Source organism: Zea mays, chromosome 4 (assembly GCF_902167145.1).
Source record: "Zea mays cultivar B73 chromosome 4, Zm-B73-REFERENCE-NAM-5.0, whole genome shotgun sequence".
Taxonomy (NCBI): Eukaryota; Viridiplantae; Streptophyta; class Magnoliopsida; order Poales; family Poaceae; genus Zea; species Zea mays.
Window position 1 is genome coordinate 169,084,619 of NC_050099.1, and position 17,190 is coordinate 169,101,808.

Sequence of the window (17,190 nt, forward strand, 5' to 3'; positions counted from 1 at the left end):
TAGCCTGAGCTAGCTAGGGGTAGGGTAATGATGTATCCCCCGTGGCGTGGTCAGTTCGAGCCCCTGGTCGGGCGAGGCGGAGACTTCTCCTGAGGCCGAGGCTGGGGTCGGGCGAGGACGTGATTCCTCCCAAGGCCGAGGTTGAGGCCGAGCCCTAGGGTCGGGTGAGGCGGAGACCACCTTCCGAGGCTGATGTTGAGGCTAAGCCCTGGGGTCGGGCGAGGTGGAGACCTCCTTCCGAGGCCGAGGCCTAAGGTCGGGCGAGGTGGAGCTTCCTGTTGCGCCCGAGGCTAAACTTGCTATTGTCAGCCTTGCCCGGGTGGCTGGCACAGCAGTCGGAGCGGGGTGAGCGGCGCTGTTTTCCTGTCAGATCGGTCAGCGAAAGGGCGAAGTGACTGCGGTCACTTCGACCTTGACGACTGAGGCGCGTGTGTCAGGATAAGGTGTCAGACGATCCTCGCATTGAATGTGCCTGCGATACGGTCGGTTGGAGAGGCGATTTGGCCAAGGTTGCTTCTCGACGAAGCCTGCTCGAGTTGGGCCTCGGGCGTGTCGAGGGTGCGCCCACTGCCTGAGGAGGCCCTCGGGCAAGACGTAACTTCGTCCGTGACTACAGTTCTCGCCCGAGGCTGGGCTCGGGCGAGGCGAGATCACGCCCCTTGGGTAGACGAAGCCTTGACCTGAATCGTGCCCATCAGTCTCTGCAGCTTGTGGTGATGGTGGTTACCAGCCGTGTTTAGGAGTGTTGGGGGTACCCCTAATTACGGTACCCGATAGTAGCCCCCGAGCCTCGAAGGGAGTGTTGGTACTCGCTTGGAGGCTTTGCTGCACTTTTTTGCGACGGGACCGGCCTTTCTCGGTTATACTTTGTTCCGATGGGTGCGTGCGAGCGCACCCGCCGCGTGTAGCCCCCGAGGCCTCGGAGGAGTGGTTTGACTCCTTTGAGGTCTTAATGCCTTTCGTGATGCCCTGGCCGGCCTAGTTGTTCTCTCATGCGACCTGATTGTAGCCCAGGTGCATGGTCAGGTTCCGAGTTTTTAGGCTGGTTTGTTGACGCTGTCAATGGTTTGGCCATAGCCGGGTTGCGAGAGCAGCCCTCGAGCCTCTGCACGGAGCGAGAGGACGATCAAGGACTGTATCGACTTTCATTATACGCCCCTTCGTCGCTTTCGGCAATGAGGAAGGGGGGAAAGCGCCATGTTGCCCTCGGAGGGCGCCAAACATGGTGTCTCCAGTGAGTTGCTAACGGGTGATCCGAGTGGACGCCTGTGCCTCGTTCGATAAGGGTCGACTAGTGGCCCAGAGGCACGCTCCAAAAGTACCTGCAGGTGATTTGCCGGACCCGGACCTGTTCGATAGGGTCCAAGGGCTCGATGCCTCCCTCTGGTGGGATTTCGTTACAAAATCGCTCCTGCTGGTCTCGGAAATGTCCTAGGGTACCTCGGGAGCGTAGCCCGAGCCTCGGCCATGTAACAGACGTACCCAGAGTCATCCGTCACTCTGCGTGCTCTGGGGCAGCTGTCGAACCCTTCCGAGGGGCCAGCCTTCGAACCCCTGATCAGTAGTGGGCACGGAGTCCAAGTGCTCTGGGGCGGGTGTTGAACCCTTCCGAGGGGCCAGCCTTCGAACCCCTGATCAGTAATGGGCTTGAAGCCCGAGTACTCTAGGGTGGCTATCAAACCCTTCCGAGGGGCCAGCCTTCGAACCCCTGATCAGTAATGGGCTTGAAGCCCGAGTGCTCTGGGGCGGCTGTCGAACCCTTCCGAGGGGCCAGCCTTCGAACCCCTGATCAGTAGGAGGGCTCGGGGCCCGCTTCCTTCGCGAAGAAGGATCCCTTTCGAAATATCCTCTTTCCCGGTCCCTGTAGCAAGAGAGAGAAAGGGGAAGAGGAAAAGGATATGAATTTAAATGGTGTGGCGCACCTTTTTTGACGCAGTCATCATGGTGGAGGTGAAACGACGCCCGCTTCGCCTGCTAAAGGTGTCGCTTGCCCTGCCGAGGAGTTAATGCGACGGGACGGGTGATTCGCGGGGCGGCCGTTGCGCGTGCGCGAGTCGTTCGAGGAACGGACGTTTTGCCTTCGAGTTTGAATTTTGCTGCGGGTTCGGGCGACGTTTTGAATGGATCTCGCCCGGGCCTTTATATACCCGGAAGAGGGGCCGGCGGTGGTTCTTTACTCTGCCATTTGCGCTTGCCTTCTGCTTTGGTTTTCGCAACCTAAGAGAATAGCCAGAGAAAAGAAAACTGTGCACCTTGTCCCCTCCGCCTCCACCCCCTTCATTCAGCGATGGCTGACAAGGTGATCGTCGTTCCGCCACGCGATCCGTGGCCTTTCTCCACCGTCACAGTGGACGATCTGGAAGCCCTCATCACCGATGGTTTGCTTCGTCCCCTCTCCGGTGACCCGCAACCAGAGTGGATGGCCCCTGCGAGCGAGGCCGACCCGACTCCACCGCCGGGGTATGTGGTTAGTTTCGTCTCCTTCCACGAGCGAGGGTTCGAAGTGCCAGCGAGCCGTTTCATGCGGCCGCTCCTGCACTACTATGGGGTGGAGCTGCACAACTTCAACCCCAACTCCATTGCGCAAGCGGCCATCTTCGTGGCGGTTTGCGAGGGTTTTTTGGGGATTGACCCCCCACTGGTATCTGTGGACTCATCTCTTCTCCGCGGAGCTTTTCGCCTTGATGACGGGGGAAAAGAAGGTCCGCATGGCGGTGCAGGCCGGTGGCAGCACCCTCCAGTTGAGGTAGGGGCGCGCGCAGCAGTACATCCCCTCCATCCTTGTGTCTTCGAACAAGGGGTGGCAGCACCGGTGGTTTTACCTCCGGAACGACGACGGAAGGCTCCCGTCGTTTTCTCAACGAGTGGTGACCGCCGCCAGCAGCAACTGGCGCTGGGGGGCCATGCGCGAGAAACAGGAGAAGCTCCAGCCTCTTCTGGAGGCCTTGCAGAGGTTACGAGATGGGGGTCTTACCGCCACGGGGGTCGTCGCCGCTACCCATCGCCGAAGGGTGCTTCCTTTGGCGGAGCGGCGGTTGCCGCTTTCGGAGATGAAGCCGGGGGTTGATTTGGAGGGCTCGCAGATGCCCTCGGCTTCCCTCTCCGCCGACGACCTCCGCAGGCGGTTAGCAGGTACGGTAGGGAGGCTAGATGTCGGTGCCCTTACCCAGCCCATGATGCGTCCCGAGCGTGGGTACGTGTCCGTGGTGAGTGTCCGCTCCTTCTCCTGTTTTGCGCCAAGTTGCCTTTGATTCTTACCGTCGGGATTTCTGTTCGTCTCCAGGGGTTGCAGTTTTACAAGCCCTCCCTGCCACCGGTCCCGGAGGACGTGGTGGACCGAGCCACGTGGAGGGTCGCCACGGAGAAGAAAAAGGAGAAGAAGGACGCGGAAAAGGCCCGGGCCCGCGAGCGGATGCGGGCTCGAGAAGCCTTGGAGAGGCGCCGTCGGAGGCAGGAGAGGGACGGGCTCCCGAGGGAGCCATCGCCGGAGACACCTGACGACGATGGCGATGATGATGATGATGATAAGGGCGACAACATGGCAGCCCGTCTTGGCCTCAGCCCGGATCTAAGGCTAGGCTAGGGGTCGCCGAGCCAGCCTCCAAGTGGGTTGGCGCCATCAGAATCTGGGGCTGGGACATCAAGGTCCCGGTCCGAGGAGCGGGGGCAGGCCGAGGGGGTACTTGACCCCTTGGCCGAGGTAGTTGAGGTGACTCCGGGGAGTCAGGCCGATCTGCCTGTCTCACAAGAGCAGTCGCTTGTGCCAGCTGCACAGGAAGTTGGTCCTTCGGCCATCGTGACGACGCCTAGGTGGGCCGCCCCTTTGGCGCCTCGGGCGCCCGAGGTGGAGGCGACGTCGGAGTCGGCAGCGGGGCTACCCTCGGCAGCGCCTGCGAGGGCCGCGGCCCGAAGGGCCTCCCCGCAGGCACGATTGGCCCTGGTCCGGAGTGGGTAAGTATCCGAGGATACCTCTGCTTTGGTTTTTTCCTCCGTGCGTCTTGATCTTGTCTTCTCTCCTTCTTTTAGCAAGTGGAGGCAGAGCTCGACTGGTCTGGCCCCCAGGAAGGCCCTTAAGACGGGGCTGGCCTCTACAGCCGGTGTCGTGGTGCACCAGGTCGGTTGGTTAGCCTCCACGCAAAGCATCCTCGAGCGGGGGGCCCAGGCGGCACGAGTTGCCACGGGGCAAGTCCCCTAGGTCGACCCCTCTATCGGGGTGGCCATCGTGCCGGAGGAGACTGCTGACGCGGTCGTGGCCCCAAGCCCGCTTGACCTGTTGCTGGCGCCGGCGTCGACTCCCGCCGAGGCCGTCGCTGATTCGCCCGCGGAGCCGCCCGTCGCTCCTGACGTCGGGATGGTTGAGGAGCCACCGCTCGTGGTAATCCCTGACCTCCCCAGTCTCGGCCATAAGGAGAGGGTGGCCGCCGTTGCCGAGGTCGGTGATCGGGGGCCCGCCTCCTTAGCCAAGGGGAGGCCCAGTACGTCGATAGCGAGGGTACCCGATGCGTCGACTGCAGGGGGTTCCGACGCCTTGGAGGAGGAGCGCGCAGAACCGCGGCCCGTCTTGGGGGGGCAGCGACCTTATCCCCGCGCGGTGCAACCCTAATGAGTGGTGTGGGCAGGCGCTCTGGTTCTGGAGCCGCGGCGCCTCGGAACCCCTCTTCCTCCTCAACGATGAGCGGGAGGAGCAGTCTCGGGATGAGCTCCGTGAGTATGTCGAGGCAGCGATGGGGTCGCTTCGGTCGACCATGGAGATCCTTTCCAGGGACATTCCCAGGGTCCTCCAGGTAAGGATTTCAGGCATACCCCTTACGTGACCAGGGCATTCTTTGTAATACCCTGCTTTCCTTCCTCAGGAACTGGCGGATGTGAGCACCGCCAAGTCGCTGTTCATCCACCGCGAGAGCGGCGTCTGGGGTTCGCTGCGGTCCCAGAGGGCCGCGCTTGCCGAGTCTAATGAACGCCTCGCCCAACGGAGCACCGAGGTGGCGGACCTTCGGCTGCTCCGTGATGAGCTGAAGTCGGAGGTAGCGGTGGCGCGGGCAGAGGCAGCATTGGCACGGACGGAGATGCAGCAGCGGCAGCTGGAGCTTGGCCAGGTCATCGGCGAGTGGGACCAATCTCGGAGCCAAGCTCCCGAGGCCGTGGGCCGGGCTGAGGCCCTTAGGGGTCAGCTGGCTGAGGCTATGGAGCAGCTTGCCGAGGCGTCCGCTCGGGCTGGGACCCTTGCTGAGGACCTGGCCGTAGCCGTCGGGTCTGCCCAGTCCGCCCAGGCCGTGGCCTCGCAGGAGCGCGCCTGGGCCGAAGGTATGTTTCGACCGCTTTGTGACCTCGATACAGCCTCATTCTTCAACCCGTGTCTGAAGAATTTTGTTCGACTCCCTGTAGAGTCCGTCAAGGCGCTCGCCCAGGCGGTCGAGCAGAAGGAGGCCGACCACGTGGCTATGTCCGAGGCCATCTCGGACTTTTGCCGGGCCTTTGACCTTGACGACGTCCCCTCGGGTAGCTCCCCCCAGAGTCACCTGCGGGCCTTGGGCGGCCATGTGCGCAGCAGACTCCGCGGGGCACTGCACCACGGCGTTAGGCGGGCCTTCGCCGTGCTTGCTTCCCACTACGATGTGGATCTGGAGCGGGTCAGTGAGGGGTACTGCCTACCCGACGAAGATGAGGCGGCGTTAGCCGAGGTCCAGAGGCTTGACACGACCGCGGCGGGCCCAAGCGCGGTGCTAGCGTCCTCCTTTGAGGTGGAGATCCTTCCGCTTGTGTCGCCGTCTGGGGCCGGGCCAGATCTTGCCGAGGGTGGAGACGATGCCGAGGGTGGCCCTGCCAATGTCTGATCCTGCCAGAACAGTTTGTCTGCAGCGTGTGTGTGTTTCTCGCGGCCGCTGAGGCCTAAACACTTTTATCGTTGTTTTATAAAGCTGTGTTTCCTTTCCTCTCGTTTCGAGTATCAGGACTTGTTCGTCGGTAGCAGAATCGCTTACCCGAGCGAGAGTTACTTTTCGCGGATGGTGATGAGTGAGGTATCCGTATCCCGGAGGCGTAGGAGTCCCTCGGCTCGGTCGACCTTGTCGCTTACGCGCACTCTTACCCGTTTGCAGGATTCTGTTATCGATATAGTCGAGAAGGCACGAAAGTCGTTTTGGTAGAAAATCTTTCTTGGTAGAAAAAATTTCCGAGGAAGAATTTGACGCAGAGGGGGTTCCCCCCTTCTAGCCCCCGAGGGAGGGTCGGGCTTTGCCGAGGCAAGGCTAACCCTTCCTTGACGGTTAGACTTTATTTGTGTATGTAAAGAGAACGAGGAATATGAACGACTTGAAACATCTTAAGGGTAGAAGCGACGTAGTTGTTGGATGTTCCAAGCGTTGCTGTAGACCTCGCCTTGATCGTTGGCCAGCTTGTATGTTCTGGGCTTCAAAATCTTGGCGATGATGAACGGCCCTTCCCAGGGAGGAGTAAGCTTGTGGCGCCCTCGGGCCTCCTGCCGCAGCCGAAGTACCAAGTCTCCCACCTGGAAGCCTCGGGGTCGAACCCCTCGGGCGTGGTAGCGTCACAGAGACTGCTGATACCACGTCGAGTGTAGTAAGGCCATGTCCCGAGCCTCTTTGAGCTAGTCCAGTGAGTCTTCTCGGCTGGTCTGGTTGCTTCGGTCGTCGTATGCCTTTGTCCTCGGGGAACCGTATTCTAAGTATGTGGGTAAGATAGCATCGGCCCCATAGACTAGAAAGAACAGTGAGAAACTCGTGGCTCGGCTCGGCGTCGTCCTCAGACTCCAGACCACCGAGGGTAGCTCTTTCATCCACCGCTTGCCAAACTTGTTGAGGTCGTTGTAGATCCTCGGTTTAAGTCCCTGCAGAATCATACCGTTGGTGCGCTCCACCTGCCCATTCGTCATGGGGTGAGCTACGGCGGCCCAGTCCACACGGATGTGGTGGTCCTCGCAGAAGTCCAGGAACTTCTTCCCAGTGAACTATGTGCCGTTGTCGGTGATGATGGAGTTCGGGACCCCAAAGCGATGGATGATGTTTGTGAAGAACGCCACCGCTTGCTCGGACCTCGATCCACTTGGAGAATTTGTCGATGGCGACCAGCAGGTGCGAGAAGCCCCCGGGTGCCTTCTGCAAGGGACCGATGAGGTCTAGACCCCACACAGCAAACGACCAGGTGATGGGTATTGTCTGCAGGGCCTGAGCGGGCAGGTGCGTCTGTCTTGCGTAGAATTGACACCCTTGGCAAGAGCGTACAATCCTAGTGGCGTCGGCCACCACGGTCGGCCAGTAGAAACCTTGTCGGAAGGCGTTTCCCACGAGGGCTCGAGGTGTTGCGTGGTGACCGCAAGCCCCCGAGTGTATTTCTTGCAATAGCGCCTGTCCATCGGCGACGGATATGCATCGTTGGAGAATGCCTGAGGGGTTGCGGTGGTAGAGCTCCTTTTCATCACCTAGTAAGACGAACGACTTGGCGCGCCGCGCCAGTCGCCGAGCTTCGGCCTTGTCGAGGGGTAGCTCTCCTCGGAGGAGATATTCCAGGTACGGGGTCTGCCAGTTCGGGTTTGGCGTGACCCCATTCCGCTCCCCCTCGATGCGCAAGGCCTCACCCTCGGCGGTCGAGGATACCTTGGGCTGGGCTGAGGCCTCCTCGGGCTAGGCCGAGGCCTCCTCGGGCTAGGCCGAGGCCTCCTCGGGCTCGGGTGTGTCGTCGATCTTGACGGAGGGTTGATGTATGTCTCTGGAGAAGACGTCAGGGGGAACCGTTGTCCGCCCCGAGGCTATTTTCGCCAGCTCATCCGCAGTCTCGTTGTACCGTCGAGCGATGTGGTTGAGCTCCAGCCCGTAGAACTTGTCTTCCAGGCGTCGAACTTCGTCGCAGTAGGCCTCCATCTTCCGGTCGCGGCAATGGGAGTTCTTCATGACTTGGTCAATGACAAGCTATGAGTCGCCACGAGCGTCGAGTCGCCGAACCCCTAGCTCGATGGCGATGCGCAACCCATTAACCAGAGCCTCGTACTCGGCAACGTTGTTTGATGCTGAGAAATGGAGGCGCAACACGTAGCGGAGATGTTTCCCGAGGGGTGAGATGAAGAGCAGGCCAGCACCTGCTCCCGTTTTCATCAGCGACCCATCGAAGTACATGGTCCAAAGTTCCAGTTGGATCGGAGCTGTTGGCAATTGGGTGTCGACCCATTCAGCCATGAAGTCCGCCAAGACTTGGGACTTTATGGCCTTCCGAGGAGCGAACGAGATTGTCTCGCCCATGAGCTCCACTGCCCACTTTGCTATCCTACCCAAGGCCTCTCGGCACTGGATGATCTCCCCCAGGGGGAAGGATGACACCACAGTCACCGGATGAGACTCGAAGTAGTGTCGCAACTTTCGCCGCGTCAGAATTACTGCGTACACTAGCTTCTGAATTTGCGGGTAGCGGATCTTGGTCTCGGATAGCACTTCACTGATGAAGTAGACCGGCCTCTGGACGAGCAGCGCATGCCCTTCTTCTCGTCTCTCGACTACAATCGCGGCGCTGACCACCTGAGTGGTTGCGGCTACGTAGATCAAGAGGGCTTCTCCCACAGCGGGGGGCACCAAGATGGGCGCGTTTGTAAGGAGCGCCTTTAAGTTTCCGAGGGCTTCCTCGGCCTCGGGGGTCCAAGTGAAGCGCTCGGCCTTCCTTAAGAGGTGGTACAAGGGTAGGCCTTTTTCGCCGAGGCGCGAAGTGAAGCGGCTCAGAGCCGCAAGGCATCCCATGACCCTTTGTACTCCTTTCAAATCTTTGATAGGCCCCATGTTGGTGATGGCCGCGATTTTCTCTGGGTTGGCCTCGATACCCCGCTCAGAGACGATGAACCCCAGGAGCATGCCTCGGGGGACTCCGAAGACACACTTCTCGGGATTGAGCTTCACGCCCTTCGCTCTCAGACACTTGAATGTCGTTTCAAGGTCGGAGAGGAGGTCGGAGGCTTTCCTCGTCTTGACAACGATGTCGTCGACGTAAGCCTCGACCGTTCGGCCGATGTGCTCTCCGAACACGTGGTTCATGCACCTTTGGTATGTTGCGCCTGCATTCCTCAAGACAAATGGCATAGTAGTATAACAGTACATGCCAAAAGGTGTGATGAAAGAAGTCGCGAGCTGGTCGGACTCTTTCATCTTGATTTTGTGATAACCTGAATAGGCGTCGAGGAATGACAGGGTTTCGCACCCAGCAGTGGAGTCCACAATTTGATCGATGCGAGGCAGAGGGTAGGGAACCTTCGGACATGCCTTGTTTAGACCAGTGTAGTCTACGCACATCCTCCACTTCCCACCTTTCTTTTTCACAAGCACAGGGTTAGCTAACCATTCGGGATGGAATACCTCTTTGATGAACCCTGCAGCCATCAACTTGTGGATCTCCTCGCCTTTGGCTCTACGCTTTTCTTTGTCGAAACGGCGCAGAGGCTGCTTCACGGGTCGAGCACCGGCTCGGATATCCAGTGAGTGCTCGGCGACATCCCTCGGTATGCCGGGCATGTCCGAGGGACTCCACGCAAAAACTTCGGCGTTTGCGCGGAGAAAGTCGACGAGCACTGCTTCCTATTTGGGGTCGAGCTCGGAGCCGATCTGGACGTGCTTGGAGGCGTCGTTGCTGGGGTCGAGAGGGACGGACTTAACCGCCTCAGCCGGTTCGAAGTTGCCGGCGTGGCGCTTCGCATCAGGCACCTCCTTGGAGAGGCACTCCAGGTCGGCGATGAGGGCCTCGGACTCGGCGAGGGCCTCAGCGTACTCCACGCACTCCACGTCGCATTCGTACGCGTGTCGATACGTGGATCCGACGGTGATGACCCTGTTGGGGCCTGGCATCTTGAGCTTAAGGTACATGTAGTTGGGGACGGCCATGGACTTGGCGTAGCACGGTCTCCCCAGCACCGCGTGGTAGGTCCCTCGGAACCCAACCACCTCGAACATGAGGGTTCCCTTGCGGAAGTTGGAGGGAGTTCCGAAGCAGACGGGCAAATCGAGTTGCCCAAGGGGGAGGATGCGATTTCCAGGGACGATCCCGTGAAAGGGCGCTGCACCAGCCTGGATCGTGGACAGATCGATCCCCAAGAGCCCGAGGGTCTCGGCGTAGATGATGTTGAGGTTGCTGCCCCCGTCCATGAGGACCTTGGTGAGCCTGGCGTTGCCGATGACGGGATCGATAACGAGCGGGTACTTTCCTGGGCTCGGCACGCAGTTGGGGTGGTCGCCTTGGCGAAGGTGATGGGCTTGTCGGACCAGTCTAGGTAGACTGGCGCCGCCACCTTCACCGAGCAGACCTCCCGGCGCTCCTGCTTGCGGTGCCGAGCCAAGGCGTTCGTCACTTGCCCACCATAGATCATGAAGCAGCCATGGACCTCGGGGAACTCCTCTTCCTTGTCGCCCTCTTTCTTGTTGTTATCTTGGCCTTTGCCATCTCCCGCCGGTGGCCCGGTTGAAAGGGAAATGTGCCCTTGGGCCGTTTCTAAGTATTTTGGTGATTGAGTGTCAACACAAGTGCTTCAATGTGAATCAATGCCCATGGATGAACAAAGTGCAAATCTTCAATAAAGGTATGTTTCTAAGTCTTAGTACATTGGTTTTGTGTACTAATATATTTGTCTAAGTGTTAGAAACAGATAGAAGAAGAGAAGAGAAGACTTGGCTGTGTACAGCCAAGGGGCTGTTTCGGTCTGGGGCACCGGACTGTCCGGTGCGCCAGGCTCCCTCGGCCGAAGAGCCCGCTCTCGGGTTTTTCTCCGGCGACTTCGGCTAAAATTCACCGGACTGTCCGGTGTGCACCGGACTGTCCGGTGAGCCAACAGTCGGCAGGGCCAACGGTCGGCCGCGTGATCGGCGCGCGACACGTGGCCAAGCCAACGGTCGGAAGGAAGCACCGGACTGTCCGGTGTGCACCGGACTGTCCGGTGCGCCAGATCTGCAACGGTCGGCAACGGTCGGCTTCGCCATTTAAGGAAAGGAATCGGGCACCGGACACTGTCCGGTGTGCACCGGACTGTCCGGTGCGCCCGACGACAGAAGGCAAGAATAGCCTTCCAGATGTGCTCTCAACGGCTCCTAGCTGCCTTGGGGCTATAAAAGGGACCCCTAGGCGCATGGAGGAGAATACCAAGCATTCCTTGAGCACTCTTGATCACTCACACATCAATCTCGCGCACTTGTTCGACATTCTAGTGATTTGAGCTCCGTTCTAGTGTGCTAGTCTTTTGAGCTCAAGTCTGGGTCTTGTGTGTGCGTATTCGCTGTGATCTTTGTGTCGTGTGTGAGTTGCTAATCCCTCCCTTGCTCTGTGATTCTCTGTGAACATCTTTTGTAAGGGCGAGAGGCTCCAAGTTGTGGAGATTCCTCGCAAACGGGATTGAGAAAAGAAAAGCAAGAACACCGTGGTATTCAAGTTGATCATTGGATCACTTGAGAGGAGTTGAGTGCAACTCTCGTCCGTTGGGACGCCACAACGTGGAGTAGGCAAGTTTTGTACTTGGCCGAACCACGGGATAACCACTGTGTCATCTCTGTGATTGGATTCTTGTGGTTATTGTGTTTTGACTCCTCTCTAGCCACTTGGCATAAACCGTGCTAACGCCTAATCAAGTTTTGTGGCTATAAGTTTAAGTTTTTACAGGATCACCTATTCACCCCCCCTCTCTAGGTGCTCTCAATTGGTATCAGAGCCATTCTCTTCAAGAAAGGGACTAACCGCCCGAAGAGATGGATCCTAAGGGGAAGGGAATTGTGATCAACGACAAGGAGAAGGAGTCCTTCGTCAACGAGTCAAGGGATGACAAGTCCAATGACTCGGGCTCGGGCCACAAGCGAAGAGATGGGAAGAAGAAGAAGACAAGACGCATCAAGGAGATCGTCTACTACGACAGCGATGAGTCCTCTTCTTCCCAAAAGGACGACGACCACGACAAACAAAGGAAACCGGTTAATTCTAACTTTTCTTTTGACTACTCTCGTATTCCGCAAAGTTCAAATTCACATTTGCTTTCCATTCCACTCGGCAAGCCCCCACACTTTGATGGGGAGGACTACGGATTTTGGAGCCACAAAATGCGTAGTCACCTATTCTCTCTCCATCCTAGCATATGGGAGATTGTAGATAGTGGAATGCACTTTAATAGTTCGGATAGTCCTATATTCATTAATGAGCAAATCCATAAGAATGCACAAGCTACTACTGTTCTTCTAGCCTCATTGTGCAGGGATGAATATAATAAAGTGAGTGGCTTGGATAACGCTAAGCAAATCTGGGATACCCTCAAGATCTCTCATGAGGGAAATGACGCTACCTTGCTCACCAAAATGGAGTTGGTGGAGGGCGAGCTTGGACGGTTCGCGATGATAAGGGGCGAGGAGCCAACTCAGACATACAACTGGCTCAAGACCCTTATCAACAAAATAAGGAGCTACGGAAGCACGCGATGGACGGACCACGACGTCGTCCGACTAATGCTCAGGTCCTTTACCGTTCTTGATCCTCATTTGGTGAATAATATTCGTGAGAATCCCAGGTACACCAAAATGTCGCCCGAAGAAGTCCTAGGAAAATTCGTCAGCGGGCGAATGATGATCAAGGAGGCAAGGTATGTGGACGACGCCTTGAATGGACCGATCAACGAGCCGCAACCTTTTGCTCTCAAAGCCACAGGGAACAAGGAGGCGCTACCCAGCAAGGTGGCGCAAATTGAGGCGGCCGGTCTTAATGAAGAAGAAATGGCCCTCATTATCAAGAGATTCAAGACGGTGCTAAAGGGTCGCAATGGACAGCCAAGCAAGACTAAGACCAAGGGGAAGCGATCATGCTTCAAATGCGGTAAGCTTGGTCATTTTATTGCTAACTGTCCCGATAATGATAGTGACCAGGAAAAGGAAAACAAGAGGGAAAAGAAGAAGCATTACAAGAAGGCAAAGGGCGAGGCGCATCTAGGCAAGGAGTGGGACTCGGATTGCTCCTCGTCCGACTCCGACAATGAAGGACTCGCCGCCACCCGCCTTCAACAAATCAACCCTCTTCCCCAACGAGCGTCACACATGCCTTATGGCAAGGGAGAAGAAGGTATGTACTCGCAACTCTACCTATGCTTCTTCAAGTGAGGACGAATCTAGTGATGAGGACGAAGTAGATTATTCATGTTTGTTCAAGGGCTTAGATAGATCTAAGATAGACAAAATTAATGAATTAATTGATGCCTTGAATGAAAAGAATATACTTTTAGAAAAGCAAGAGGATTTGTTGTATGAAGAGCATGATAAATTTGTTGAGGCACAAAAATCCTATGCTTTAGAAGTTAAAAGAAATGAAATGCTTTCTTTTGAACTATCTACTTGTCATGAAACCATTTCTACTTTGAAAGGTGTCAACAATGATTTAAATGCTAAATTAGAAGTAGCACATAAATCCAACTCTTGTGTTGAACATGTTGAAATTTGCACTAGGTGTAAGGATTTTGATGCTTGTAGTGAACACTTAGTTTCAATTTCAAAACTAAATGATGAAGTGGCTAATCTCAATGCTCAACTTAAGACTAGCAAAAGTGATTTTGAAAAACTAAAATTTGCTAGGGATGCCTACACGGTTGGTAGACACCCCTCAATTAAGGATGGAGTTGGCTTCAAGAGGGAAGCCAAGAACTTAACAAGCCATAAGGCTCCCATTTCCACCAAGGAGAAAGGGAAGGCTCCTATGGCTAATAGTGTTAAGAAGAATCATGCTTTCATGTACTATGATAGGAGATATTCTAGAAATGCTTTTAGAGGTCATGATGTGTTTGATGCTTATGACTCTTATGCTATGACTGCTTCTAGTTCTCATGTTATGCATGGTAGAAATGGGTTTAGAAGAAATGTTGTTCATCAAATGCCTAGGAGAAATGTTGTTAGGAAAGTAGTGAATGAACCTTCCACAATTTATTATGCTTTAAATGCTTCCTTTGCTATTTGTAGAAAGGATAAGAAAATTGTTGCTAGGAAGTTAGGGGCAAAATGCAAGGGAGACAAAACTTGCATTTGGGTCCCTAAGGATATTTGCACTAACCTTGTAGGACCCAACATGAGTTGGGTACCTAAGTCCCAAGCCTAAATTTGCCTTGCAGGTTTATGCATCCGGGGGTTCAAGCTGGATTATCGACAGCGGATGCACAAACCATATGACGGGGGAGAAGAAAATGTTCACCTCCTACGTCAAGAATAAGGATTCCCAAGATTCAATCATATTCGGTGATGGGAATCAAGGCAAGGTAAAAGGGTTAGGTAAAATTGCAATATCAAATGAGCACTCAATTTCTAATGTGTTTTTAGTAGAGTCTCTAGGATATAATTTACTATCTGTTAGTCAATTATGCAATATGGGATATAACTGTCTATTTACTAATGTAGATGTGTCTGTCTTTAGAAGAAGTGATGGTTCACTAGCTTTTAAGGGTGTATTAGACGGCAAACTGTACTTAGTTGATTTTGCAAAAGAAGAGGCCGGTCTAGATGCATGCTTAATAGCTAAGACTAGCATGGGCTGGCTGTGGCATCGCCGCTTAGCACATGTGGGGATGAAGAACCTTCACAAGCTTCTAAAGGGAGAACACGTGATAGGTCTAACTAATGTTCAATTCGAAAAAGATAGACCTTGTGCAGCTTGTCAAGCAGGGAAACAGGTGGGAGGCTCTCATCACACCAAAAATGTGATGACGACATCAAGACCCTTGGAGATGCTGCATATGGACCTCTTCGGACCTGTCGCCTATCTGAGCATAGGAGGGAGTAAGTATGGTTTAGTTATTGTTGATGATTTTTCCCGCTTCACTTGGGTGTTCTTTTTGCAGGATAAGTCTGAAACCCAAGGGACCCTCAAGCGCTTCCTCAGGAGAGCTCAAAATGAGTTTGAGCTCAAAGTGAAGAAGATAAGGAGCGACAACGGATCCGAGTTCAAGAACCTTCAAGTGGAGGAGTTCCTTGAAGAGGAAGGGATCAAGCACGAGTTCTCCGCTCCCTACACACCACAGCAAAATGGTGTGGTAGAGAGGAAGAACAGGACGCTCATCGATATGGCAAGGACGATGCTAGGAGAGTTCAAGACCCCCGAGTGCTTTTGGACGGAAGCCGTTAACACTGCTTGCCACGCCATCAACAAGGTCTACCTTCATCGCCTCCTCAAGAAGACGTCGTATGAGCTACTAACCGGTAACAAACCCAATGTATCGTACTTTCGTGTATTTGGGAGTAAATGCTACATTCTAGTAAAGAAGGGTAGAAATTCTAAGTTTGCTCCCAAAGCTGTAGAAGGGTTTTTGTTAGGTTATGACTCAAATACAAAGGCGTATAGAGTCTTCAACAAATCATCGGGTTTGGTTGAAGTCTCTAGCGACGTTGTATTTGATGAGACTAATGGCTCTCCAAGAGAGCAAGTTGTTGATTGTGATGATGTAGAAGATGTTCCAGCGGCTGCTATTCGAACCATGACGATTGGAGAAGTGCGGCCACAGGAACAAGATGAACGAGATCAACCTTCTTCCTCAACTGTGGTGCATCCCCAAACCGAAGATGACGAACAGGTACCTCAAGTGGAGGCGCTTGATAGGGGTGGATATCGAGCTGGCTCGACTCGGCTCGACTCGACTCGAGTTGGCTCGTTAAGATAACGAGCTGGCTCGGCTCGACTCGTTATGTTAACGAGCTGAAGATCCAACTCGGCTCGACTCGTTTGCCAACTCGAGCTGGCTCGTTTAGCTCGCGAGCCAGCTCAATAATACCATGTATATTGTCTATGAACGGATATAAAAACATGTAGCAAAAGAAAAGAAGGAGATCTATTTAGAAAAAAAGAATAGAGTTTGCAACTTAAGATTCCACACTCAACAAAGAACAAGATTAACTATAGTAGAGTACAAGATTAACTATTTTGGATCCGAGATTATTGTAATTTGACTAATTACTCCAACTCGTTTGGCTCACGAGTCAGCTCGCGAGCTAGCTCGTTATCGTAACGAGTTAAAATACAAGCTCAACTCGTTACAAATTATAAACGAGTCGAGTCGAGTCGAGCCACTATTGAGTCGAGTCGAGCGAGTTAACGAGCTACGAGTTTTTCGTCCAGCCCTAGCGCTTGATCAAGGGGGAGCACAAGATGATCAAGTAATGGAGGAAGAAGCGCAACCGGCACCTCCAACCCAAGTTCGAGCGATGATTCAAAGGGATCATCCCGTCGATCAAATTCTGGGTGACATTAGCAAGGGAGTAACTACTCGATCTCGATTAGTTAATTTTTGTGAGCATTACTCCTTTGTCTCTTCTATTGAGCCTTTCAGGGTAGAGGAGGCCTTGCTAGATCCGGATTGGGTATTGGCCATGCAGGAGGAGCTCAACAACTTCAAGCGCAATGAAGTTTGGACACTGGTGCCTCGTCCGAAGCAAAATGTTGTGGGAACCAAGTGGGTGTTCCACAACAAATAGGACGAGCACGGGGTGGTGACGAGGAACAAGGCTCGACTTGTGGCAAAAGGTTATGCCCAAGTCGCAGGTTTGGACTTTGAGGAGACTTTTGCTCCTGTGGCTAGGCTAGAGTCCATTCGTATCTTGCTAGCATATGCCGCTCACCATTCTTTCAGGTTGTACCAAATGGATGTGAAGAGCGCTTTCCTCAACGGGCCAATCAAGGAGGAAGTGTACGTGGAGCAACCCCCTGGCTTCGAGGATGAACGGTACCCCGACTATGTGTGTAAGCTCTCTAAGGCGCTCTATGGACTTAAGCAAGCCCCAAGAGCATGGTATGAATGCCTTAGAGACTTTTTACTTGCTAATGCTTTCAAGGTTGGGAAGGCCGATCCAACTCTTTTTACTAAGACATGTGATGGTGATTTGTTTGTGTGCCAAATTTATGTCGATGACATAATATTTGGTTCTACTAACCAAAAGTCTTGTGAAGAGTTTAGCAGGGTGATGACGCAGAAATTCGAGATGTCAATGATGGGCGAGTTGAACTACTTCCTTGGGTTCCAAGTGAAGCAACTCAAGGACGGCACCTTCATCTCCCAAACGAAGTACACGCAAGATCTGCTAAAGCGGTTTGGGATGAAGGACGCCAAGCCCGCAAAGACGCCGATGGGAACCGACGGACACACCGACCTCAACAAAGGAGGTAAGTCCGTTGATCAAAAAGCATACCGGTCAATGATAGGATCTTTGC